The 25,301-nt window shown below is 51.2% G+C and overlaps 1 protein-coding gene across 3 annotated transcripts in view; it reads left to right on the top strand.

Annotated features, from left to right (window-relative positions):
- Window positions 1-25,301, top strand: part of NCK2 (NCK adaptor protein 2) — a 70,197-nt gene that overhangs the window by 14,322 nt on the left and 30,574 nt on the right. For all 3 annotated transcript variants that reach the window (XM_031441020.2, XM_064481775.1, XM_064481776.1), the window contains exon 2: window positions 22,150-22,315. The gene's annotated coding sequence lies outside the window, so the exon portion shown is untranslated. The remainder of the gene's footprint in view (window positions 1-22,149; window positions 22,316-25,301) is intronic.

Raw genomic sequence — 25,301 nt, 5'->3', positions numbered from 1 at the left:
GTGTGATTTGAGGGTGGGGGGTGGATGGCGCCCTGTGGGGACACCGCTTACCCAGAGTTCCGTAGATTAGAGAGATTCATCCAGGCTCATCCACATGCGTGTAACTTGCATCGGTGCGTTTTGTTTATTAAAATTGACTGAATATAAACCTCTGCAGTGGCTTTTTTGAACATTATTTTCTTTAAATCCAAGCCCCCGTGTTAAAGAATGAGCTATGGTTTCTATTTTGACCTGCGGGTTTCTGGTAAGTTTTTAAAAACCTTTGTTCTGAATGTTTGTTTGGACTGAGGTTGTCTCTGCGAGTTTCGGTGTCTGTGTGTGGAAGGATGACGGCGTGAAAGTGAGGACTCCCGCTTTGCTGGAAATCGTTTAAGGACAGTGTTTCTGGGAGCTGGCTAGTCTCGCCTTTTCTTCATAGCAAGTCTGCCGGAAGCATGGCTCCACGTTTGAGAGCAGGTGAACGAGGAGGTCTCGTAACCTCCTTCCAGCCCTCATGATGGAAGAGGCCTCGCGGGGAAATGGGGAGCCAGGAGGCGGCAGAGCCCTGGGCCAGGGCGGCTGGTCCAGTCCTGGGCTCCCGCGTCAGCCGCCCCTCCCTCACATCCGCAGGCCTTCCTGGTACAGCAGCAAACAGCCTCTGCCCTGACCGGTCCCTCCGGTGACCCTGCCCGAGTCTGGAATCCGGGATTTGTTGAGTCTGATGGACCCAGGTCATGACATCCTGTGACGTTCTGAGCGGTTCCCCACAGTCGGTGCTTAACCCAGGGGCCCTGCCAGAAGAGGGTGGACTTCCCGGGGGCCGTGACCTCGGGGTGAAAACTTACACTTTTATCTTCACTAGCTTTTAGCTGAAATCAAGCGTTTCCTCCCGTTGCCAGCGTAGGCAGCACGGCTTGTCCGTGGTCATCAGAGAACTGCCCGGGCTTCCGGGGCGCGTGGCGGTGGCTGCAGGTGGGTTAGTATTTGGGTGACTTTCCTCTTCCTCTGGAATTACGGTGGCTGTGTAGACCTGCTGCCTCCTGTTCACCAATAACTAACACAGAAGGACATGTTACTGTATCTCAAATTCGTCTTTTAAATAATACTTTAATAATTGTGCGTTAGTACAATTGCATGCGATGAGAACCATGTGAAAGCATCCTGAGAAGGCACCCCTGGGCGTCACCAGGCCGCTGGGAGGGGTGTGCGGCACCGGGGTGGGCCCGGCGGGGCCCTGGTGCTGTCTTGTCTGAAGTCAGAGCTGCTGGGACCCAGGCCTCGGGCCAGACGCCATCCACGCAGGCGTTGCAGGAAAGTGATTTTGCTGCCAAACAGAACTCTTTCCAGTCCTGCAGTGATGACAGAAAGTAAAATCCATTGACTGTAAGAAAAATCTAAAAATAACCTCATTCAAACTAGATAAAAAGCTTAATCACTGGTTCTGTACATTTAATTATTTAAGTGGTCATAGTGGGAAATATATCTCTCAGTTTATTGTCTTAAAAAAACTAATGTAAATAGTGTCCTGGGATTTGTGGTGAGTTAATATGGCAGTGACTGGGTCGGGTTGTGGATTTGGTACTTGGGGGTTATAATAACTTCCAGTATCAGGGAAATGTCAGTGACTTTTAAAAAATCTCTTGCATGATGGAGTTTGACTTTTTGGTTGTCGGTGTACAGCAAAGTGATCCCCAGAGGTTTTGACCCCAGAGGTAACAGAAGTATGTTATAAAGTAAGAAATGATTGGGAAGAAGAATCGGTGCCCGGAGCTGCAGGTCCCGCCTGCTGGACCGTCCCTGCAGGTAAGGGGCCTTCCCCGGGTGTTACCACGGCCGCGGTGATCGCTGACGTTTACTTCACGTTTCTCCTGTGCCGCCTGATTTGGACTTCACTGCATTTGGACCTCAGCCCCCTCAGGCTGCCTCATCCCCGCTTAAACGCGGAATTTATCCGAACGCAGCCATGCAGCCTCCCTGAAGCATTTACACGCAAGCGTGTTACATTTGCACACAAGTGCAGTGACCCTTGGTGGCGGCTGTGCATCCTTGCTGGGCAGGAGAGAGGGAGGGAGGCGGGCGTCCACATCCCTGACCGACTCGCGCTGGGGCGAGGCCAGGACGGCATCCCCGTTGGGCCGCACCTGCCGGGCTTCAAGGTGTCAGCACAGCTGCCTTCGGGCGTCCCCCCCGTGGTAACAGGGTGACCCTACTCACTTGCTCTGGGCTTCCCAGGTGGGGCTGTCAGCACGGCCAGGTAAAAGGATCTGAAAGTGCAGACTGAACACACACCTACCCGAGACCTGGCTTCCTGAGACTTACCTCTTCCGGCACCCCTCTTTCTTTCTTTTTTTTTTTTTGGTGGAGTTTCCTTTAATGATAAAGGCAGCCTCCTAACTCTTACAGATTGTATCTAAAAAGGAAGCCGCCTCCTGTAATCTTACAGGTCCCCAAAGAGAAACTTTTCACGTTTGCAATTAGTCCTTGTCCGTGTGTGTCACCATTTGTGCATTTTCACGTTCTTCTTAACGTGAGCGTTCCCCACCTCACTGGCGATCTCTGCGGTGTTCTCTTGCTGCCGGAGGACATGCCGTAGAGTGACAGCTCTCTCAGGGCCATGAGTCGCCCGCTGACTTGGTCATTTAAGATCCTGCTCCGGTAGGTGAGGTGGCCGCGTGCACCTCTGATAGCTCTTTTCTTCTACGGAGTCGTTTCCGTAACGTAAGTTCCTCAGCGAGGGGCTGCGGGGTTAAATGGTGTGGACGTCTTCGTGGCTCTTCAGGTAGCATCTGTGATACATGACGCCCTTCTAAAGGGCCCCGAGGATTCTCAGCAACGTTCAGCATTGGTTTCACCCGAACCACACTTAGAAGAGTGGAAGGGCCCGTCCGTACAAGCAGTTGGCGTCGATGTGGTCTAGGGGCCCTGATGGCAGGACCAGGGCCAGTGCTCGTGGCTGTCAGAGCTCCTCCCATTGTCCCAAGGCTGGGCCCCGTGCCCACGCTTGGAGCCGACCTCCCAGCTAGTGGCCCTTCTTTAAGGGACTCTGTGACAGCCTCAGGAGTGTCCTCAGCCCTCCCACGACTTGCCCCTCGGAGGGCGAACGTGGCTTTTGTCTGTGCGTTGGAGCCTGGTTTGGGGCGTAAAGGCGGTGTTGTAGCTGATTATCCTGTGTGGTCTCAGGCCAGGTGAGACACAGGTCATGGGGCGACTGTTGTTTAAAAGGTAATTGGATCTCGATGGTCGTTTTTAGAAAGAGTTGCAAATGCTGTTAGCGTGTTTGCCACGCCCCAAGGAGGCGACGGGGCCTGTGTGTTTGAGCTGAGTGTTGTCTGGTAACTAATGAAGACCTTGGGTGAGCCGTGCAGACTCAGAAATGATACACATACCTGCATGGTTTTAAGCTGCTGTTGGTGGCAGTTTGTCACTGTGTCCAGACCTGGCCGTTCTCCCTGCGCCCCCTTCAGCTGACCACACTCCCTGCCGAGCGGACTCCCTGAAGTTGTGGCCCTGCTTCTGTGCCGGGTTCCTATGACCTTCCTCCCAACACACTGGCTCAAGACAGCAGAGACCCCATCATAGTGTACCCTCCAGAAAGATCTCCAACGAACGTGAAAGGAGAAAGGGGCACCAAGGGGGTGGGGGAGGGACAGGCCGGGGCTCAGGGATGCGGGCGCTGGGGGTGCCTGCCAGTGGAGGTGCCGGTGCCGAAGGAAGGGATGGCGGCTTGACTTTGTTTCTCCTTCTCCTCCGGGTTCTGATGCTCTTTTTTGCCAGTGCCATGTGCGCTAGGGGTTTATCCACCAGCACCCCCCAGGGTGGTCCGTGCAGAGAAGCCAGGGGGCGGGGGTTCTCAGGTGTGCTGCTTGGCCACCTTGGTCAGTCCCCACACCTCCTGCCCTGGCCTCCCCTCCACCTGGTGGGCGTGTGGGGTTCCCTGCAAGCTGTTTCCATCTTTCGTTAAGTCTCACTTAGATTTATGAGTCATTATTTTTGAAAGTTTTCAACTTAATGTAATCACCCAGCGGCGCCTTCTTGGTCCCTTTTCCTGCTGCACGTAGAGTGTGGGTCACAGCTGGGAGTCAAGAGAAAAATGACGTTGGTCTCAGGCCCTGGCACCTCCAGGACAGCTGCTCCCCACTCCCGCCCCTGTGGGAGGCACCTGTGCATGAAGTCTGCTGGGTCAGGACACACACGGGGCCCTGTGTGGACCCCCCTCTGCAGAAGCAGGGCCCACACTGCCCAGGAAGACTGTAGCTCACCGTCCAGTCCCCTGGTGTACGTTTTAATTTTGTCTTTGTCCCGTGCAGCATCTCTGGTGACCCAGTGCAATTTGCTGTAAACTTAGTACCTCTCGTGACGGTACCCGAGTGGCCCTCTCGTGATGTCCGGTGAGAGTGGGCACGCCTGGCAGCAAGTCCCCTGGCAGAATTTCACTTCCCCAGCTCAGCCTGGTTTCAGGAAAACCCTCGTTAGTGTTTTGTGGAAGATACCTTTGTAAGTTGGTATTTGGGGGCACTGATGAGAGACTCACGTGTTTGGGAGTGTATTTTTCTCTTCCTGGTGGTGTTAAAAAACAAAATTCAGCGGAGGGGATGTTAAGGTCTTGCTGGCTTTACTCAGTGATGCATGAATTGGGCAGAGACCCCCAGCAGACAGAGGGGCCCTCCGAGGAGCTGGGCAGAGCGAGGACTTGAATCGCCAGAGGGAGCTGGCCCAGGAGGTTACATTGGACAAAGCGAGCGGGCTGTTACAAGGTCACTTTCCTGTAGGGACGGCAGGGCCCACCAGGCAGAGTCCTTCACTGGTGCTGCTTCCTGATCGAGTGGGTTCAAATTCCATTTCTGGGAGAGCAGAGCTGTAATTCAGTCTGTTTGGTGACATGGGACTTACCATAAGTGACTCCATTTGGGGGCTGTTGCCTTGTTGTTAACAGTGTAGAGCAGGGTTGGCAGACTCTGGCCTGAGGGCCGACTCTGCTCCCAGCTTGTTCTTGTGGGGAGTTTTATTAGGACATGGCCAGGCTCGTCCACTGACATCTGGCCTGTGGTTGTCTCCTGGATACAGGGCAACGTTGAGTCATCGCAGCAGAAAGCATTGCTTGCAAAGCCCGAGATGTCTGGCCCTTGTCCAGGAAGGTCTGCCCACCGGTGTGCAGGGAGGAGTGGGGGGTGAGGCGGGGAGCCCTTTCTCCATCACTCCTCTGGCACCAGCTGAGTGCCTTTTCTGAGATGGGGGCAGGGATGCTGGTCGCTGAAGGGTGCTTGGCGGCAGACTGGCACTCCCAAACCCCAGTGGTTCCCGGCCGGACCACTGCGCATTCTTTCTCCTCGTTACTCACACCCTCCCGTCCGGAGGGCTGCTTTCTTTCCACGTGTAAAAAGTGGAGACGGAAAGGGTTTCAGTCCCTGAATTTCTAGAAACGAAAGCACTATAGAAGCCACACGTGTGAGCTGAATATGGAACTTTAAATTTTCTGGTAATCTGATTAAGAAAGCAGAAAGAGATGAAATTAATTTTAGTAACGTATTTATTTAGCCCAATATCATTTCAGCTTAAAAAATGGCTAGTAGGAGATGGGATTTTTAAACTTTTGTCCTTTTTCTTTTTGTGGCGTCTCTGGGTGCGGCGTGTCCTCAGAGCAGGACACAGCCGGACAGGCTGCATCTTGAGTGCTCAGTTGCCACGTGTGGCCAGAGACTCACGGGTTGGACTGGTCTCTGATTCTGTGTCCTGTAACTCAGTTGAATTCGACACCAGCTCGTGGGAGTTGGTGTAGGTCTCATAGGTGAAAGGCTCTGTCCCACAAGACTGCCTGTCACTTCAGATGCCTGTACTTGGGACCGACTGGCTGTGAATTGGGGGTTCCCATAACCCCCCCCCCATTAGGTATACTAATTTGCCGTAATGACTCAGAATCAGGAAAGCATGTCACTCTCTCTGGTTTATTGCAAAGGATACAGCTCAGGAGTCACCAGAGGAGGAGAGGTGCTAGGGGTGGTGGGAGGTGGTGGTGCAGAGTTTGGGGACCCTCTCCGGGTGCCCCACCCGCCCAGCACATCATGGTGTTCATGAGCCCTGAGGCTCCCTGAATCTCGTTCTGGATCCTTATAACCCAGTCTCCAGCCCCTCTCCTCTCTCTGCTAGTTGGGGGCGGGGCAGGTTGGTCTTTCTTGGCTGGCCCCATCCAGAACCTGCAGAGGACCAGCCCAGGGCCACTTGGTCAGCATCACCATGGGTGCTGGGTAAGGGGCTGGTTACTGGTAACAAGGGACGCTCCTGTCACTCAGGAGGTTCCCAGGGGTTAGGAGCTCTGTGCCTGGAACGGGGGACCAAGACTACGTGTCTTTGCTGAGCCCCTGCGGGACAGCCGTGCACTGCCCCCCACCACCCTTCCTCCTCCCCAGCTGGCTGTGCCTGATTCCAGAACACTCCTTCTCTGCAGAACAGCTGATGCGTTCTTATTTTACATTCTTCTCTACCCTCCGGACTAATCATGCCTCTCCCTGTGCGGGTAACTCCCCCAGCTCGTGGTTCTCAGGAAGCACATGTAGGAAAAATATAGTAACATTTCTGAGGAGGCTCAGAGATACAGAACTCCCAAGTGTGGCATAGAAATTGTGAGTGTGCTTGGAAGAACTTGGAGAAGGGTAACTAAGCTGCAGGGGAGCGGCGTCTGTGGCTGCAGGTTTTCTAAGAGAGGGGGCTGCGGGGAAGGCGCCGGTGGTGTGGAGCCAGGGTGGGTGAGATCTGGCCAGGAGGTCCCCAGAGGGCCGGGCAGCTCCCGCCACGGGAGTCGGGCTCTCCAGGCTCGTCCCTGGCATGGAGTGTGTGCATCAAGGCTCTGCCGCCAATAAAACTGGTTCAGGAGGAAAATCAGAGAAAAGCTGGGATTTTTGCTCCTCACGTAGGCTTTGGTCTCCGTCCCAGGCGTGACCATTCTGCATTTGTCATGTTTACCTTTTAGCTTTCTCCTGCAATTTTAAACCCAAGATCCTGGTGCCAGAGCGCCTGATTCGGATTGTGGCTGACTGCGGGGACCGTGTCTCGGGCGGGTTACCTTGCCTCTGCGGGCCTCAGTGGCCTTCACCGGAAAATGGGTTGTGGTGAAGACCAAAATGAGGAGAAATGAGAGAAAGTGAAGTCCAGGAGCTGTGTGAGTGGGGCATGGTTGCTAAAGGAATGTCTAAGAACCAGAATTTTAAAAATGTAATAGTTTAGACATGGCTTTCTTGAAATGCTTTTAAACTTTAAGGGCACGATGGGAATTTCTGTTATCGTGACTCGAGTTAGCAGACTTAGTCCCGAGCGTGATCTAATGTTGAAAATCTTTGAAGAATGGTGTTTTGTTATCTGACTTCTATCATGCTGAGAGATGTAGCTACATAAGTGATAAAACAGTGTCTTTCTGTAGCTCAGAAGTGCTGAAACTTCCTGTAGAATGTGTGTGCAATCAGAAATGCTCACATCTAAAATAATTTCCTTGGTCATAGAGGGCTACAGAGTACCTCTCATTTCCAAAGGGTGCGCTCCGGGGGCACAGGCCGTGGCTTGCCTGTCTGACAGGGAGGCCGTGCCTCACAGCTGGCGCCGTGCGCTGAGCCGCGGAGGACTGCGCGCCTGCGGTGTGGGTGTTGACAGTCAGTGGTCTGAGTTATTATTTTCCATTATTTTACATCCAGACACCTTAATTTTAACAGGTCAAGGGAAGGATTTTTGGAAAGTCACGTTTAGCCTTTTTATTATTTCAGATGTTCAGGAGAGTCGTTTTGGGGGAAGTAAGCTGCAGTGATTCGTTTTTTAGATGTCTTATCCTTTCAGTTTCCAGTGTTGACAGTCCTCTGCTGGCATCGCTGTTTCTCCCTTTCCCCTTTTGTTCTGAATCTATAGGAAGAAACATGAAACTAAGTTATATTTTGGACAAATATTTCAGAGTAATTGTCCATTCTTTCTCATCATATGACTTACGTGAGGTCTAACGTTGCTTTCATGTGACTAAAGGGTAGTATTTTAGGGGGAGGGTGTGTCTCGGGGGCAGAGCATGTGCTTAGCATGCACGAGGTCCTGGGTTCCAGCCCCAGTGCCTCCATTAAAACAAATAAAGAAATAAACCTCATTACCTCCTGCTTCAAAAAAAGAAAAAGAAAATTAAAACAAAAAAGGATGATTTTTTAAAAGCTAATGCTCCTTAAATAGAGGCTGTCTTAGCTGAAGTGGTTATAACAAAGCACTACAGCTGGGGGGCGTAAACAGCAGGCCGTTATTTCTCATGGTTCTGGAAGTCCACGATCAGGGGAACAGCTGGCTTGGTCCCGGGTGGGAGGCACTTTCTGGCTTGCCTTGTTGCTGCATCCGCACGCGATGGAGGAGGGTTCTGTCCTCTTCCTCTTCCTCTGGGAACATGCATCCTGTCAGGGGCTCCACTCTCTGTGAGCCCAATGCAGACCTATAATTACCATTCGAGGGCTCGCCTCCAAATGCCGTCATCCTGGGGACCAGGTTTTCAATGCATGCATTTTTGAAGAGGGGAACAGAAACACGCAGCCATAACAGAAGCGGCTTTGACGTCATAACCTCTTCGAGGAAAAGCATCCAGCCTGGCTGACGTGACTTGCTGCGGGTCCGAACTTACTTTCTTCCATCTGAAGTGAGAGCCGTCCTGGGGTCGCAGGCTCCCTTCGGCTGTCAGGCCCGCCCGTCACTCGGATCTCTGCTTTCCCGGCCGCTGTTCCCAGTGCTCTCTGGCTGCCTGCCTCCCTCCCAGGGTGATTTGAGGGCCTGATTGTCTGTCCCCTCCCTGCCACCCTCCCAAAACTAGCTGTCATGGAAGCAAGCAGAAGGGCTTCGGCTAGGAGCCTGTGGGAACGGCAGCAGGTGCGCCCGCCCCCCCCGCCCCGGCTGCCCTCCGTCTGCCTGGCTTACCTGCGGCAGGTGGTCTCCGCTGGGGGAGGAGGGCTGTGAGGGACACTAGAGGACGGACCCCTCCAGGAGTCTCTGTCTGCCTCTTCCTAATGGCCTGTCTTGGGGGCGCGGGGTCTCTCTGGCGCTGAGTTGGAGAACCGCTATTCAGACCGTCCATTTTAGCTTTCTCGAGCAGGGCCAGTCTTGCCCCATCTTTGTCCCCACCCACCCCCCCGACCCCCGTGGACCCACTAGATTTTTGTAAAGCAGATTCACATGTATATGTGCGTATATGCGCATGTATCGTTTCTTGGTATTACTTTTAACCATAGTGTAATTTTAAAATTTAACTTCAAATTTTGGTTTGTTTGAATTCATCTTCCCTCCCACTTATTTATTCAGCTCAGTTGTCATTCTAGCCCCTTTATACGTTCGTTATTGCCTCCTTTGGGTTTTAAATGTTATTTGTGAGTTTAGGACTTAACCTCAGTGGCTTCTGCTGGAGACAGAGGAGTGAAGACTAACCAGCTGATTAGACCCTCTTGAAAATGAGGTTGTTTCCGTCCTGACCTCAGGGCCTGGCTTCATGGCTCAGAGCCCACACCTCCCAGTGTATCTTTCAGGAGCTACTCTGATTCACTTGGATTCTTTTAATGTGATTGTTTTTGTTTTTGTTTTGTACTCTAGTCATGCTCGTAATCTCCTCACCTGTGAGTGAGGTGGCAAGCTGGTTGTCAGAGTTCCTTTTGGTTTTGTGGTTACCAAAGAACACAAGGGGAACAAGATGGAGGGTGTAGCTCAGGGGTAGAGCGTGTGCTTAGCATGCACGAGGTCCTGGGTTCAATCCCCAGTGCTTCCATTAAAAAAAAAAACAAACAAAAAACCCCACCCGGTATAAGGCACAACTGTCCCTCAGTTCCTTAGCGGGGTTGGGACCTCCACCTCGGACTTCCTTTGAAGAAAGTGCCCCCGCTGTGTTTTGGCCTGGCCTGTCTTGGCACAGCACCGGGATGTCCCTGACTGAGGCCGCTTCTGGGGAGGAGGGGGGTTGGAGAAGGCCACGTGCGGCCCTTGGGCTGCCCCCAGGGAACTCCGGGTCTGCACTGCTGTCCCATGTCACCAGCAGCTCTCACTTCCCTTTCGAGTCCTGGGTGGGGGTGGGGGCGAGAGACCCCCAACTTTCGTCCCAGCTAGAGCAGTCACACACCCTGGGTTTTCTGTAACAAACTCCCTTTCCCGACTTCTGTCTCTTACTTCCATAAGCATGCCAAATATCCTGAAATTTCAACGTCACCTGGAAGCAGCCGAAGAAAGTTTGGGGGCGGGGGCAGGACCTGTGTCACCGTGCAGGGGTGTGACAGGTGCAGGGTCACCCAGCTGTGCTCGGGGCTGCTTCCTGTGCCCTCCCTTCCGACCCACGGAGGGTGGCTACATTCTGAGTGTCCTGCGTGTCCCCTGGTCCAGAAAGGGATCTTTGACATTTGCAACATGACCAGGACAAAGAACTTGAGAATTGTCCACTAGGTTTGGTCATTGAGCAGCTGATGTAGGCTGGCTGCCTCCCCCCACTGCTGCCTCACCCTTGCAGCCTCCCCCCTGCAGCCTCCTCCCTGCAGCTCGCCCTGCTGCAGCTCGCCCCTCTGGTTCTAGTCCAGCCATCTCTCAGGGCAGTGTAAGCTCTGCCCAGGCTCTGGGGATCTTTAGCCATCAGACTGCAGGTGACAGGTGAGAAGTGACCTAGGGTTTCTTTCTGTTTCGATTCAGCTGGGAGTCAGCACTGCTGACCTTCTTGTCCAGGTGGCCTCTGCTCTACTCTGGTCACAGGGTTCTTCCTCAGGGGCCCTGTTGGAAGTGGAAACCTCTCAGGAATTTTGGATAGGCTGGATCTAGCGCATGGGTGCACTGGGAGGTGAAGAAAGAATATCAATCCAATCTTCCTCTGTGGCTCTCTCGGCTCGACCCCAGCTCAGCTGTGGGGCCAGCCATCCTGGAATGGGCAGGTCCCCCTTCTGTGTCACAGGTCAGTTCAGAGGCGTCACCATGCTAAGCACGGCGTCTGAGAAGACCAGCCTCGTGTCTATTAAAACACACTTAGCAACTCTCTCACCTATTGCAAATTTGCTTTAGCCAAATCCCTCCTCTGTAAATAAAGATGTCGCAGTGAGCACAAGACAGCTGGCGTGGGTCCTGGAGGGGTGGGAAGCGGGCCTGCCACCCCCTCCCCGGGCTGCATGTGACCCTGCAGGGACACTCTCCTGTGTTTGCAGGTGCCCCCGTGCAGGGGTCAGCCCCCAGGGCAGGCTCCTCCCTCTCCTCTCAGGGCTCCTGTGGTGGCGGAGGGTTGGGGGTGCCCTGTGTCAGTGGGGGGGGCCCTTCGGGCTCTCAGCCCTGGCAGCAGGCAGCCTGTGCCGCTCCCTGGGCTCGGCCAGCGGGGCTGTGCGTGCGCTCCCCTGGAGGGCGTCCGGCAGGACAGTGGCCCTGCTCCAGCCCCTCCGTTCTTGAGGCCGAGCCCAGAAATGCACTGGGGTGTGTCTGCTGTCCCGCCCGGACCTCTGATCACAGTGACGGTGACCATGGGGCAGCAGAGCCGGCCTCTGTGTGTCTCATCCTCCACTTTTCCTGCCTCCGGGTGAACAGCGAACACCACCCCCCCACCCCACCCCGTGTCGGCTGCCTTTCTTATTCCTGGTGGGGGTACCAGCTCAGGAAGGAGGGCAAAGGGCAAATCCCCCGAAGATGTTTTGAAAGAAGAACTCAGAAAACCATAACGAGGGATTCAATAGGTGGGCTAAGGAGGCGAGAACAGTTTCTGGGACGGATGGAGGCTTGACTCTCGGTCTCTGTGTTAATATGTTCCTGCTTAGATGTTGCTGAGATGTGACCTGTTTCCAGGCCGATGTGAGTCGGCTCTGATACAACTTTAGGTGAAAGACAAGAGTTAGTGATGAGGGCGCCGTGTTCTGGGATTCTGCGTGTCGCTCGCGTGTGGCGTGCTTTCTGTTTGGGGCGGAAGAGCTTTTGGGGCCGGGCTGGCGCTGAGCTGCGCCCTTCTTGCTGGTTGCGCGCTTTGCACGTCGAAGGGGCTCCCCCAGCGGGTGGGATTCCTGGGGAGGCAACTGTTAGAAGAATGGTGTATTTTTTTTTTTTTACCTTTGCTGTCTTGAGTATTGTAAACTACGTTGGCCTGAAGAAACTCAGTAAATATTCCAAGTCTTAGTCCTCCATAAATATGTCTGGGTTACGTTTTTTCTCTAGTAAAAGATTAAAAATGAAAACCTGAGCTCCTCTGGAGCGAGGGAAGCCAGGTAGCCTGCTGCCTGAGCTGGTGATGTGGCCTCAGCAGAGGCGACGGGAAGCTGGTGGCAGGGACGTTCCCTCCGCCCAGAGCAGGAGTCCTTTCTCTTCTTTCTTTCTCCTGTTGCCTTGTGACGGTCGGAAATTGGACTGAGTTTGGGATTTGCAGGACGAAACGAAATGCCTCTTTCCCTGCGGAAGACAGGGCATCTGCATTTCAGGGTCACCTTGGGTTATCCGGACCCCTCAGCTCCGTGACAAGGGTGTTGCTTGCACTCCACAGTCCAGCGTGTGGCACTTGGCAGTGACGTAACCCATTTTTATTCAGGACAGTGCTGACTATGGTATTTGTGATGGACGTTTGTCATCTTTCTTCCCACCCGAATGGTCTACCCAGGCAGGAGGAGTATTTCCACCTGCCGACTGAGCCTGGGGGGAGAGAAGAGGGGGGTTCCTTTGCTCACCTGGAAAGTTGTTTGAAACAGCCTTTTCCGGCCAGTGAGTGTCCTTACCCGTTACCCGTGGGTTTACGTGTATGTTTCTACGGTGCTGTGGTGTGCTCACTTGCTCTGTGTGGTAACTGTCTCTAAAGTAAGGAGCATTTCTGATTGGCTCATTGTGTGCTAGAGCTTGATCCCAGTGACCTCTGTGAAGTGCTTATATTCTGATTTGTGTAATTTTATATTCAGACAAATCAGAGCTGCTACACACTCTTCCTGCATCTGGGAGGGCGAGCAGAGAGAGTCCAATCATTGTGGAGGTGACCCAGCTGCTGTTTGTCATTGTGTTTTCACAGGACACGAAATGTTATAATATCTTGTATATTGAGCCTTGGAGTCAGTGCTCAAGATTGTCGCATGAACTGATTTCATTTTTGGCAGGGGCCAGGTTCAAACTGCTAAAAAACTTTGTTTTTCTTTTTTTCCTTTTTTTTTTTTTTTTGAAAGTGTGTTCAGAAGCAGAAGGAAGGGACTTCGTGTCTTAGTACTCAGCTGATTGTGAGCAGCAAGCTTACGAGCGTGTGCAGGCTCTGTAGAGAGTCCTCTGCGGCCCTCCCCAGCCTCCTCCCTCCCCAGTCCGGCCCTGATCACCAGAGATGAGGCTTTGGAAGCTGGGGCCCCTTGTGGCCTCTCCAGTGACTGGTTCTGGGCCCTGGCGCGGCTTTGCTGGCCTCCGTGTGAGCAGAGTGGTGCGGGGCCTGGAGGCTTCCAGAGGTCTTCCAGCGATGTTTCCTGATGTTCCTGACTGTCGCTCCCTGGAAGGTGGGGTTTCTTAGTTAACAGGACAATCATACTCAGTGTAGTTCTTTTAAGGCAGAGAGAGTCACAGAACGGCTAGTTGTGAGCACCTCAGGCTTGGGAGTTACCGGTCCCTGGTGGGTCTTGTTTCACTGACCTCCACTCTCTCCAGCCACTTCTTTTTAAGGTCATTCCCCAGGTATCAATTTATTTCATCTGAAAATTACTTAGTAAATAGTCCAGTAACAGAAATTCCTTCATATTACCAAGTAGACAGCCATTGTTCCAACTTCCAGCTAGCTCAAAAATTTTATTTAGAATTTGCTTGTTCAAACCAAGATCCAAATAAGGTCCATACACTGCAGTTGAATCATTTATTGATTCCTCCGCCCTATCATTTTTTTTTCCATTGTGGATTGATTTGTTTGTGCGGCAGGGTCTTTTGTCCCCAGTTTGGGTTTCCTGCTGCTGTGGTTTGCTAACTGGATTCCCGTTGAGCGTCCTCCTGTGTCCCTGTGTGTCCTGTAAAGTGCTGGCCAGATCGAGAGCCAGTTCTGGTCTGATTTTCCAGCAAGATGACTCCTCAGGTGGTGTGTGTGCTTCCGTGGGAGGACGCGGGAGCGGGCAGGTGGGGAGATCGCCGCCTCTGTCCACGATTTGTCACCGGGGCCGAGGGATGCTGGCCCCTGAGCCTGCCTCCCTTCTGCGGACTGGCCCGATGAGGAGGACCCACAGCTCTTGTCTGAGCCCCAGTGATGCAGGGAAGTCTGCCCTTTATGTGGCAGTTTTCAGAATAATTAGTGCCATTTCCCCAGCATCCTCATAAGCCACCGGCGAGGTTTTTGTTTGTTTTTAGAGAAATCAGGAGCTCATGATTTCAGATACTTCTCGAGCACTTTCCTCCCTCGTAGCCGACGTCCCTGCTGCTGGGCTGCAGGGGGCTTGGCTGTGGCCAGGGCCAGCTGCCCAAGGTCGGTGGCTTCTACGTTCTCAGGCACATGCCCCTGCTCTTGGCCTGAGATGTTGCTACCGAAGTGGAGAAGCTGTGTGGCCTCAGGCCCCGTCAGCCCGTGTCTGCCCCAGGCCAGGGGGCCCTTCCGTAGGAAATGGAATTTAGGGACCACAGTTTGGGAGTCAGGGATGCTCAGTGCTCCCGGTTGGCCATTGTGCTTGGGCCTTCTCAGTGAACAAACGTGGTTTTGTTTATTTGTTTGTTTGTTTTTTTTAACATCATCTATTATAAATTCACACTGATATTTCTAATTCAAAATTAGAAGTACAAGGTAGTTTATGTCTTTGATTTTTATATTTGTATCTCTGTGAGGCTGAAAACGTTTGTCCCTAGGAACATTAACATAATTACTTATTCACTTTATTTATACACAACCCATATAAATGTTTAACTCTACCCATATTTTTCTCAACAAAGTGAGCACTGAAAGCAGCTGGAGGTGTCTTCATCCTCAGGGCTTATCCTGCTAGGAAAATACAGTCAGGTTATTGTGTTCCGAAGTCTTTCGGGAAAATTCCTCTCTATGTTTACTCCATCACCTCAGTGTATAATTTAACTAATTTGTTTGCATGATGCTTTTGATTTTTAGGACTTTTAAAAATTAACATTGGTTTATAGTTATGTAAACCTTTGAGATGGTTCCACGGCCCAAAGACGTGTCCTCAGAGAAGTCGGCTTCGCATTTCTAGCCCTTGTCTCTCCTAACCCCTTTGGTCATTGTTTTAAAAGGATTATTTTTCTTTTTCCCCTTTTACTTTTTGCTTTCTAATGCAAGCACGTACATATCTGCCTACAGTTAGATATTTGGGGGGTTTTGTGGGGGGGTAATTAGTTTTGTTTATTTATTTGTATTTTATTTAGAGGAGGAGGCACTGGGGTTGGAAGCCAGGACCCCGTGCACACTAAGCACATGGTCTACCACTGAGCTACACCCTCCCCCGCAAGATACTTGTTTTTAAGACTTCTTGTTTTCTTGATGACAGCGTGCTCCACACACTTACCGCAAACAAGAGTTTAAAGTTGTGTCCTAATCACGTGGCTTTATTGTTACTTGGCTAATCATGACGTTGACTTAAACGGAATGTGCCTGTTATTCGGTTATTTTAGGAGGGGTACTTACGGCAGCAGCCGCCTGGATAGTCTAACCATGTTCCAGATAGTTAGAAAATACATGAATATACATGAACGTTTCTGTCTAGTCTGTTCAAAAAAAAAAACCAAACTCGGTCTGATTTACATGTATTTCTAGTTCAGTGGTTCTCAGCCGGGTGACTTCATCCCCAGGGGACGTTTGGCAGCATCCCCGTTGTCTGGGGACCTTTCTGGTTGTGGCAGCTCGAGGGAGGGTGGCGGTCCCCCAGCCACAAGTCATCAGGCCGTAGTGTCAGCGCCACCAGTCACAAACCCTCCTCAGTTCCAAGGGCCTTGAGAGCTTGGGTCCCTCCGTCCCTTCTTCCTTCTTCTCCCTTTTCTCTCTTCTCTTCCAGAACTAGATTTTTGCATCTAGGACTTTAGGAAAACATAAACCATTTCTGGCAAACAGACCCGAGAACATCACTGGTGTGTGTGGCACTGGGCTTGTGTGGTGTGAGGATTCAGCCCCAGAAAGTCTCCTCTGGTGTAAATTGTGTGCGCGGACCAGGTTTTGGGGGAGGCAGCTTCTGCTGTATGAGGGGGCTAGTGGTCCTGGCCTTGTGGGGTTCCTGTCTGGCCCGGGGGAGAGGGGCATAGAAACAGTGAAAGAAGACATCCTTGGATTTGCAGGGACTCCCAGCCAGGCTGGGATGCCGTGTGGTTCTCCCCAGCAGGTGCCAAGCCTTTTGAAACCATCATCAGTTAAACAAAGCGTGATTTGCAGATACTGACTACTATGTATAAAATAGATAAACAACACGTTTCTTCTGTCTAGCACAGGGAACTCTATTCAGTATCTCGTAGTAACCTATAATGGAAAGAATAAGAAAAGGAATATGTGTGTGTATACGTGTGACGGAAGCAGATGCTGTGCACCAGAAATTGACACAACGTTGTAAACTGATTCTAAATTCAATTAAAAAAAGCAGAGGGCCTTAAACTGTGGGATCCAATCAGCGCCTGCCTTCCCCCGGAAACAGGCTGCATCTAGAAAAGAAAGCCAGTTGGGAGACTTGGCACTGAGCAGCTCTTTTCAGCGATTCAGTGTGGACTCGTTAGTTTATGGTTTCATAACTTTTTAAAGCTTCTGGCACTAACTGCAGGTTTCCAAGGGGTTTCATCGCCGTGAGTGAGGTCTGACTGCAGGATGACTAGCTGTGTTAATCTGATTCAGTTCATTTCCTAGGAGAACAAAATTATAACTACATTTTCATTAAATTACGGCTGTGACCCATCCATTTCAGAGCCAATATGAGATTATCTCCTACCTCCAGGAGATGTGGATTTGAACATAAGTGTCTGTGGAATTTAATCTTCTGTGAAAGGCGTAGGAGTCGTTAGCTTGTCCTGAGTTTTGTTTTGTCTTCTGTCATTACTTTGTTGAAAAAATTTTTTTAACTTTTTAATGCATAGTTTTTTGGTTTGGTTTTGTTTTCTTGAATAAAAAAGGCACTTGAAACCTGACATTGAGGGAAGCCTTCCTCCTGTCCTGGGCGCCCAGATGGCCCCCCAAGAGGCAAGGCCATGGTTTCTTATGTGTATGTCCAGATGTTCTGGAAATAGCTAAGCACTGAGTTGCTCAAATCGTCTTGTTTTTTCTTGTTTCCTCCCTCTTCCTTCTTACAGTGTGAAGACATCGCTTTTTCGAATCCGTCATCAATTATTTTTTATCTACAACTATTACGTTCATATATACGCTGTTGGTTTGTCTCCTCAGATTTTTGCTTCTAAGGCAGATAATAGCAGATAGTTTGGATAGCAAACTATCCAAACGGTTGTGAAAGTTGTCTAGAAAAGTTGAACTGAATTTTTTTATGGGTGAGTTTTCTTGCAGCAAATAAATTACAGAAGTACCGCCCTGTCATTTCGTGTTTGACCCCTCGTGTCTGAGGCTAAGTGGCAGCTCCACGTGGTCCAGCTGGTGAGATGCAGAGCTGGGCTTAGCATCCAGTTGTGTCCTTTCCGTCACGTGCAGAGGCGTGGACGGCCCCATCACCGGGGCGAGTCTTCCTTCAGACGAGCCTAGTGTTCAGATGTTGAGGGTTTGGAGGATAGGGGTTTCTTGACTCCACCTTTCTCCACTTTTCTCTCCTTCTCGGCGGCAGTGGGCCTTACCAGGGGTTGACATCGTAACCAGCCAGGAGCTCTTACCACCTGCAGGGGGTCCAGTTGGCAGGTCTCAGTGGGATCTGCGTGGACAGGCAGGTGGGGACCCTTTCCGTGTCTGGACCGCGCTGTTCGAACACTTGTGTTTCAGCTCCTGTGCGTAACCTGAAGATCCTCTGTCTTTTGCCAAGTTGTAAATCGAAGAAATGGGTCCAGGGTGAAGGGGAGATGTCACTCCTCCTGTGTCCATCCTGCCCCTCAGCCTCTCACAGCGCTTGTTTTGCACATCATTACGGGACAGTCATGTGCATCGAGGGGCTGGTCAGGGAAAGGGTGAGTCAGAGAAGGCTTGTCGTCTCTCCGTGCGCGCTCCCTCTGCGCACACGGCAGCTCTGCGGAGCCCAAGTCTCACCTGCCGACGCGTGTCAGAGAACGGCTCAGAGCTTTGCTTTGACCCCACATGGGACGAGGGTTGTCTGAAAAGGTCTGGCTGGACGAGGAAGTGCGTTTTCTTCCCGCCAGGTGGTCACTGACACGTGTTTCCTTTATGCCCGGTTGAAAGCCTGGGCATGTTGGTTTTCAAGCTCTTGTCTGGTCTCGGCCCTGGAAGTGCTTACACAGCTAATCTGGCCTTTACGATTATTTCCACTTCGAGCTCGGCAGGGAGGCTCTTTGGGGACATTCAGACAGAAATGACTTAATTGGATTTCAGCCCAGACACGGTACTGTGGAGCTTTGGGGATGGCGCTAATTGGACAGCTGCCATAGGACGTCATCTGTATAGCTTTGAGCTGTAGGATTTAGAAGTGCTCTTTGATTTCGTCCCCCTTGTTGGCTCGTTGCTGATTTGTTTAATAGATGAAATACTCAAGAAAAACAAGCAATAAAAGGAAGACGGATGGTTCATCCACGGAACTGTTGTTTGGTTTTGGCAGAGTCGCGCTGTGACGTGCGTAAGGGGTTCAGGGTCCTCAGATGGAAGTTTAGGAGAAGAGGCTTCTGGAACGGTGCCCGGCACCGGACAGTTGTAACAGGTCTCACAGGTAGGACTAAGGAAGCCAGAGTTTACTGGATACAGATGTCTGCTCAGGGTCATTTTGTCGAGAGCCTGCCGTGTGGCCAAGGCGGGAGGACGCCAGCATGTGCAGGCCCCTTCCCGGAGGCGCCTCCGGTCCACACGGCCTCTAAACGGGGAGTTGGATTATGAAAGAGTGATTCCTGCAGGAACGGAGGACATTTATGAAGAACGTCCCAGAAGAGGGGACGTTTGAGTTCATCCCTGATCGATGATTTGGGTTGGGCTGGGCAGTGACTTTGGGAAAGTGGAGGTGCCGAGCTGGACCCAGGATGGCTGAAGAGTGGACGCGAAGGCACAGAACTGTGACGGCGTCTCCATTTGGGGAAACCATGGGGAATACACTTTGACCATTTTAAATTATTTAGATTTAGACCATTTCAAAAGCAGCTAAATATACTTTAAAAACACAGTGAGAGGAGGGGTATAGCTCAGTGGTAAAGTGCATGCGTAGCACGCACAAGGTGTCCTGGGTTCAATTCCCAGTACCTCTGTTTAAAAAAATTAATAAATAGAGAAACCTAAAATTACCTCCCCCATTAAAAAACATTAAAACAATAAATAAATTAAAAACAGTCATATTAAAATTTCTAGTCAGTTGTAATAATCATAAATTTGTTCTCTGTAAGATACATATTTATAACTATTAGCCTTTCTTTTTTCCAAATGGGAAAGTGTAATGCATTCCACTCCCTTCTCCTTCCACATTTTGTGGGGTTTTGTGGAGCCCCTTTCTGGGGTACTGTTGTATCTGTGCGAGCATCACTGCTACTCGGGAATGGGGGGGGACATCGAGCTGAATGGTTACCCGTCAGAAATGAAGCAGGAAAACACACAGTGAGGTGCTTTTTCATGGTTTCTTAGGAAGCAGATCCATTCTGTAGGAGGCATCTCAGTTACCAGTAATTTAAAGATTTAAAAAAAAAAAGCAACCTGAGCAACAACCAACAACAGAATCCTTCCCAGCCTTTTGCTCCAGAGCTTAGATGTTTTACCTCTGGGGCTTTTCCCAGACGCCAGAGGCCACAGGCTCTTCCCTGTCCATCCATCACCCTCATCTAATTGCTGTAAAATTCCTGTCCTCCACCCTCATGTCTAGAGTCCTGCAGCTGACCCCCCGCCCCCCGCCCCCGGCAAGACTGGGAGAGCCCCAGGTTGGGCTTGGACTTTTCAAAACTCAGTTGAGAAAAAGAAACCCTCAGTGTTGCAGAGAATTCCGATACTCCCTTGGATTTTGCAGTGGTGAAGTTTTGTATCATTCGGGGTCCAAATCCACGTGGAGGAAGAGATGCCTTTGGTGTTCGTGTTAGTCCCTTCTGCTCCTTCCTCCTCCCCTTTTATTTCTTCAGGGATGTGTCTAGCATTAGTGGAGAAATACCTTTATAAAGAAAAGTGCACCCAGTTCCCTGTGTCCCCAGCGGGCTGTCAGTGTCCATGAGTGATGACTTGGGCGCGGCCCCCACTGTCCCCCGTGACCTTGCACCTGAGAGTGTTTGTAGTCGGGGGTGGTTTTCTGCACAAAAGCGTATGCTTTCCTGATCAGTTAGATCTTGGTTGTAGTTAAGAGCTGATTTGAAACGCTGTCCCTAACAGCGGGTTTGAATAAGCTTAAAAACCCGTTAAACACAGCGGTGGGCAGACATCATGCAAACCCAGTAGGAGACAGGCTTTAATCACTGCTCATTCCTGTGTAAGATGTGAGCCCCGTGCACAGACGCTTTGTTGGAAAAATGCTTTTCTCAAGGGAAACACTGCCACCTCCCTTTCTCACACACGAATCTCTTGGAGGGACCCTGCAGCAGGGTCTCAGCTCAGATCCATCCAGCTTTCCCGCCTGGCCCACCACCACATATCAGAGGACGGGCTTCCAAATCCCGGCCACCGTGCCCCTGTCCCGGGCGGGTGAATCGGTTCTCCAGCACTACGTTTGCTCCTGGTGCGGTGGGTTTAGAGTTTTGAAGGCCTGTGTTCCTCACTCTCAAGCCTCGTAAGGAGAACCTTTAACCTCTCTGAGAACGTTAAGCCATGTGTCAAGTGGGTATAATTAACATCCCCGTGGAGGGCACGGCGCATGTGGAGGGAGCCCCCGGCCCGGCCGCCCAGACGGACCCTCGCACGCGTGCACCAGCCTGGGGAGAGCCGACTCCAGGCACGTTCCTTTTCAATGAAAATTTTAAAAGTATGGCTTAAGTCCAGAAGAACCCCTGAAAACCCTAGCACAGGGGTGGTGTTTGAGGGCCAGGCTGCGTTGAGTCGGCGGCTTTCTCCCATAAGTGGCGTGTGTGAGGCCAGCGGTGAGGACTCGGAATCCTCAGTCAGGACCTGAGTCCAGACACCGAAACTCCTGTTTCTGGAGAAGCTGTCATCAAGTTATTGTAAACGCGTGGCCGGGGTGGGGGAGAGGGGTGCCGTCGTCCTGGGGGACGTCTGACATGCTGTCCACACCCAGTGTTCCCAGCGTGTTTGCCCGTCGCCCTGCCCTTGTGTTAAATTGTATATTTAAACAGAAATTATTCTCTAAAATAATGCCAGAGAATGCATAAAGCGGAATTCATTTTGTAATCAAAAGTTATGAACTTGCCTTGTAACATTTTCATGATAGCCCTACTGGAATTAGCTTCTTCTGTTTGACTGAGATAGAATTCGACTTTTCTGTGGAGTGTTTCACATTTCGGGTCATCACCATGGTACGGGTGAATGAACAGAGTGCACTGTCAGCGCAGACCCCTTCTGGGTTTGAAGTGTAGTTAAAGGTGTTGGTGAACTCACTTGGAGTCCACGGAGCTTCCAGGTCCCCTCAGATGTTAGGCAAGGACTGAAAATAGCAACCCAGGTGTTGGGGCCGTGGGGTGACAGCAGACCCCACAGCTGGGAGGGAGGGGTGGGGGTCATGCGGTCAGGCTTCTTGTCCTGACTTCTTGTGGTTTCAGGATGCTATCCTCAGATGCCAGCGGGGATGTTAGAGCACCGAGGTCTGGGTCCGGCAGGTGGCCCCCTCTGTGAACAGCCAGTGCAGGAGACGGGGCCTCTGACAATATCCACGCTCTGTGATTCTTCTCCCAGACTGGCTTCCTGAGTTCCCACTTGGCAACCTCTCTTCTGTTTTTGGCAGCCTTTGAGGGCGTGGGAGGGCCTGGAAGAGACCTGGAAGCTTAGGTCCCTTGGTTATGGTGGGGGTCCCCACCCTGCCTGTCCCTTCCCTCTGTGGCGTGTGTGGCCTCACCCCCTGAGCTGATGCGGGGGAGGAGCTTGTAGCCGGGGGAGAGCGTGTTCTGTTTGGGTCGAGGTCAGTAAGTATTTTTTATGTAGTCTGTTACAAATATTGGTTTGAAACAAAAAGAATGATCAGTTAGTTCTCAAGCAGTTACTTAAGCAAGCAGTCTTCATCTACAGGTATTTCTGTTTCTTTTCAGATTTCGTCTGCTCCTTTCATATCAGTGATTTCCCAGAACCTAATTCCCTGCTGAGGTTTGAGTTGGGTTTGAGACCTCGGAGAATTCCTGCAGCTTCGTAACTCCAGGGCTGTGGTCCCTAAGAATTCACCTGCATTTTGTGTGTCTCTTGTTACTGAGGTCAAAGGTGAGTCTGTGTTTCTGATGAAAACAGGTGGGGGGGGGCTGCTTTTGCCTCAGATGCTCGATTTGCGCAGAAAGTAGGTTTTACGTTAGTGAAACGGCAGGACACAGGGCTCAGATTTGTGGAGGCTCATGAAATACAAATTTCCAAGGGATCTGGTTCAAACGCTAGATTCCTGCTTTGTCCCGTGATGGCCTTAGGGCACCTCCAACCTGTGAAACGCCCCAGCCTCAGCTCTTGGGCCGGACAGGTCATCTTGTGTCTGTAGGAGCTGGGTTTCCTGTGTGCTGTGCTGGGGGGGTCCAGGGTTCATGGGAACCATCTTCAGGGTGAGTCCCATCTTGTGAAGGCTTCATTCCAACTTGGATGCTGGGAAGACAAGTCTGCAGCAAAACACGCAGACAGATAAGGATTCCAAGGACGGGTTTATCTCTATGAGACACGTGCCTGTGTGCGTTAAAATAAAATCGTATCTGTAATACAGTGTGTGGATTGAGACCCAGGGCTCCGGTAATAACAGATTCTGGACAAAAGGCTGTCTCTAGAGCAGACATTTCTTAGCCCTCACGAATGGTTTGGGACATCTGATTTAGGTGTTAAGAGATGCTGTGCGGTGGTCCTGTCCATCGGGGTCCCGGCCCCGGCTGGGCAGTAGGCGTGGTTTAACAGGAGGTCCAGTTTCACCTGCAGAGCGTTGCTCCTGTAACTGTAGGAATAACACCCCATTTGTGAGCATTTCTTCAGAATCTCATTTTGCTTCTGTTATTCACAAATTGTATTAAACTAGCCTTGAGCCTGTAACTTTGAACTATAAAAATCGCTTGGTTTGATTGCTGTGAGTTTAATATAAATTAGGATTTTCTTTCATTTGGTCAAAAACTTCTCCTAAAATTTTTGTAATCAGTTTTTCCTCCTTGAGGTTTTTTTTTTTTTTTTTTTTTTTTTTTTTTTTTGTAACCACCTCCTTGATTTCAGTTCTGTTCCCCTCTGATGTGTGGTCAGCAGAACTTCGTGGAACCGATGTGCAGTGGTTCATAAGGGTAACATTATGAATTCGCCTTTGTGATTTCTCTGACGGAAACGACACCCGCTCACATGTATTTGGGGGCGTCTGTTACAATTTCCACGTCTGGGTCCTGGTTTGGAGTCAGAGCTTGGATCTCATCCCTGCCAGCTGATGCAAGCTCTCCTTCTTTCCGTGTCCCCGTAAACGACCCTGAGCTGTGCCCTCCCCCAGGACGGTGCTGGTTCTCACTGGTTTCACAACCCTCCGGCCACTTCCAGGTTTCCCTCCCAGACCTTAAGTGATCCGAGCGCCATTGGGTGTCTCACGTCCAATGCTGGGAGCTTTCCCTTACATAAAAAAACATCTTAAGCATCACCACTCAATATTTTTAATAGTCGTTGAAGTGGAACCTTTTAAAACTAGGTCATTTATAAAGGCAGTTGCTTATCAGTCAGTTTGTCAGATTTCATGGGAACGTAAGCTAGAAATTAGTGCAGGTCCTCAAATCTGGCCGTCAGAATTCTTGAGCGATTCATCTGTGACAGAGTCTGACACAAATTCATTAGAAGGTCCTGGTTGTAGGTGACATGAGCAGACTCTGAGTGACTGTCTGGGTCCTCTTCCAGAAAGTGGTGAGTCAGGGGAAGTCGCGTGTTTAATTAGGGCAGTGTATTCTGCACAAGCGCCCAGCGAAAGCACAAGCAAGAGCTGATGCCTGGGTACCACTGGGTGGACAGTCAAACGTAGATTATCATCAAAGTATCCTTATAAGAAGCATTTATATGCATATAATTTTAAAGAATTACTTTTATAAGTTTTGGGGGCCACACCAAAACACTGGTTTATTTATTAAAAATTATTTCCTTGGTTTTGGAAAATGCGCAGCAGGAAACTCACTAGATCAGCCCATTCGTGTAATAAATATCGACTGTGAGCAGCTGGATTCTAGGCTGTTTTTCCTGTGCAGGGACTGTTTTAGCAGGGTGTTTTAGCAGCTACGAAAATAGACAAGATACAGTTCTGGGCTCTCTCTCTCGTGGCCTGGGGAATGGGGCGTGCCCCTGACCGCTCAGGGCTGTGGTCACTGCTGTCCTCGGGTTCGTCAGTGGTGAGTCTCGGGCGCCCGAGGCAGGGTAACCCGAGTGAGTGCTAACGCGGGGGGATGTGGGCAGGGGGTAACGGGCCCCCTGCACAGGGGGGGTTCGCTGGTCTCCACATCAGGTAGGCAGTCACGGCGGGGGCAGCAGCGAGTCTGTTGGGTCAGTGGGCCTGATGTGCCCGCAGGGGACGGGATGGCTTGGTCCTTCCATCCCTGGTCCTGTCCTAGGAGGACAAAGGCAGTGCCGACCTGGTAAAGTGCTAAGCGGGGACCCAGCCCTGGAAGCATTTCCTGGGTCCCAGGCACCCCATGCAGGCGCTGCCTCAGCAAGCCTACAGCTGGGGCTGAGCCGAGGGGAGCAGTCCTGGGGTGTCCGAGCTGCCTCTCAGAGGGACCCGAGGGGTCCCTGAGCCCCTGTGTGTGGGGACTGCATTTCCCTGTCCTTATTCTCGTCTTCCCAGGAGCTCCCCCCATGTGGAAGTTCAGGAGCCAAGTCTTCGGAACTCCCTGGCCTTGACCCTGCCTGCGTTGGGGGGTGTGGAGACCACAGGAAGAGGATGGAGGCAAACCCCCCCTTTTCCAATGGAATTAACTTAACAACTTGTAGCCGGCACCTAATTCTCCCTGGGCAGTTGAGCGCGGACTGCGATTCCACGTTGTTAGGGGCTGGCTGGTGTTTACCGGGGATGGAGGTGTACGTTTGGAAGTGTTTGCTCCTCCTCTCTGCTTTGGAGGAGTCTGAGAAGAATTGGTATTAATTCTTCCTTGTTTGATCGAATTCACCGGTGAAGCCACATGGTCCTGGACTTTTGTTTATTGGGAGCATTCTGATTATTGGGTCAGGCTCCTAACTAACAATTAGTGTGTTCAGATTTCTTACTTCT

This window comes from Camelus dromedarius, chromosome 33 (genome assembly GCF_036321535.1).
Source record: "Camelus dromedarius isolate mCamDro1 chromosome 33, mCamDro1.pat, whole genome shotgun sequence".
Lineage (NCBI taxonomy): Eukaryota > Metazoa > Chordata > Mammalia > Artiodactyla > Camelidae > Camelus > Camelus dromedarius.
This window is presented reverse-complemented; position numbering and strand designations above follow the sequence as displayed.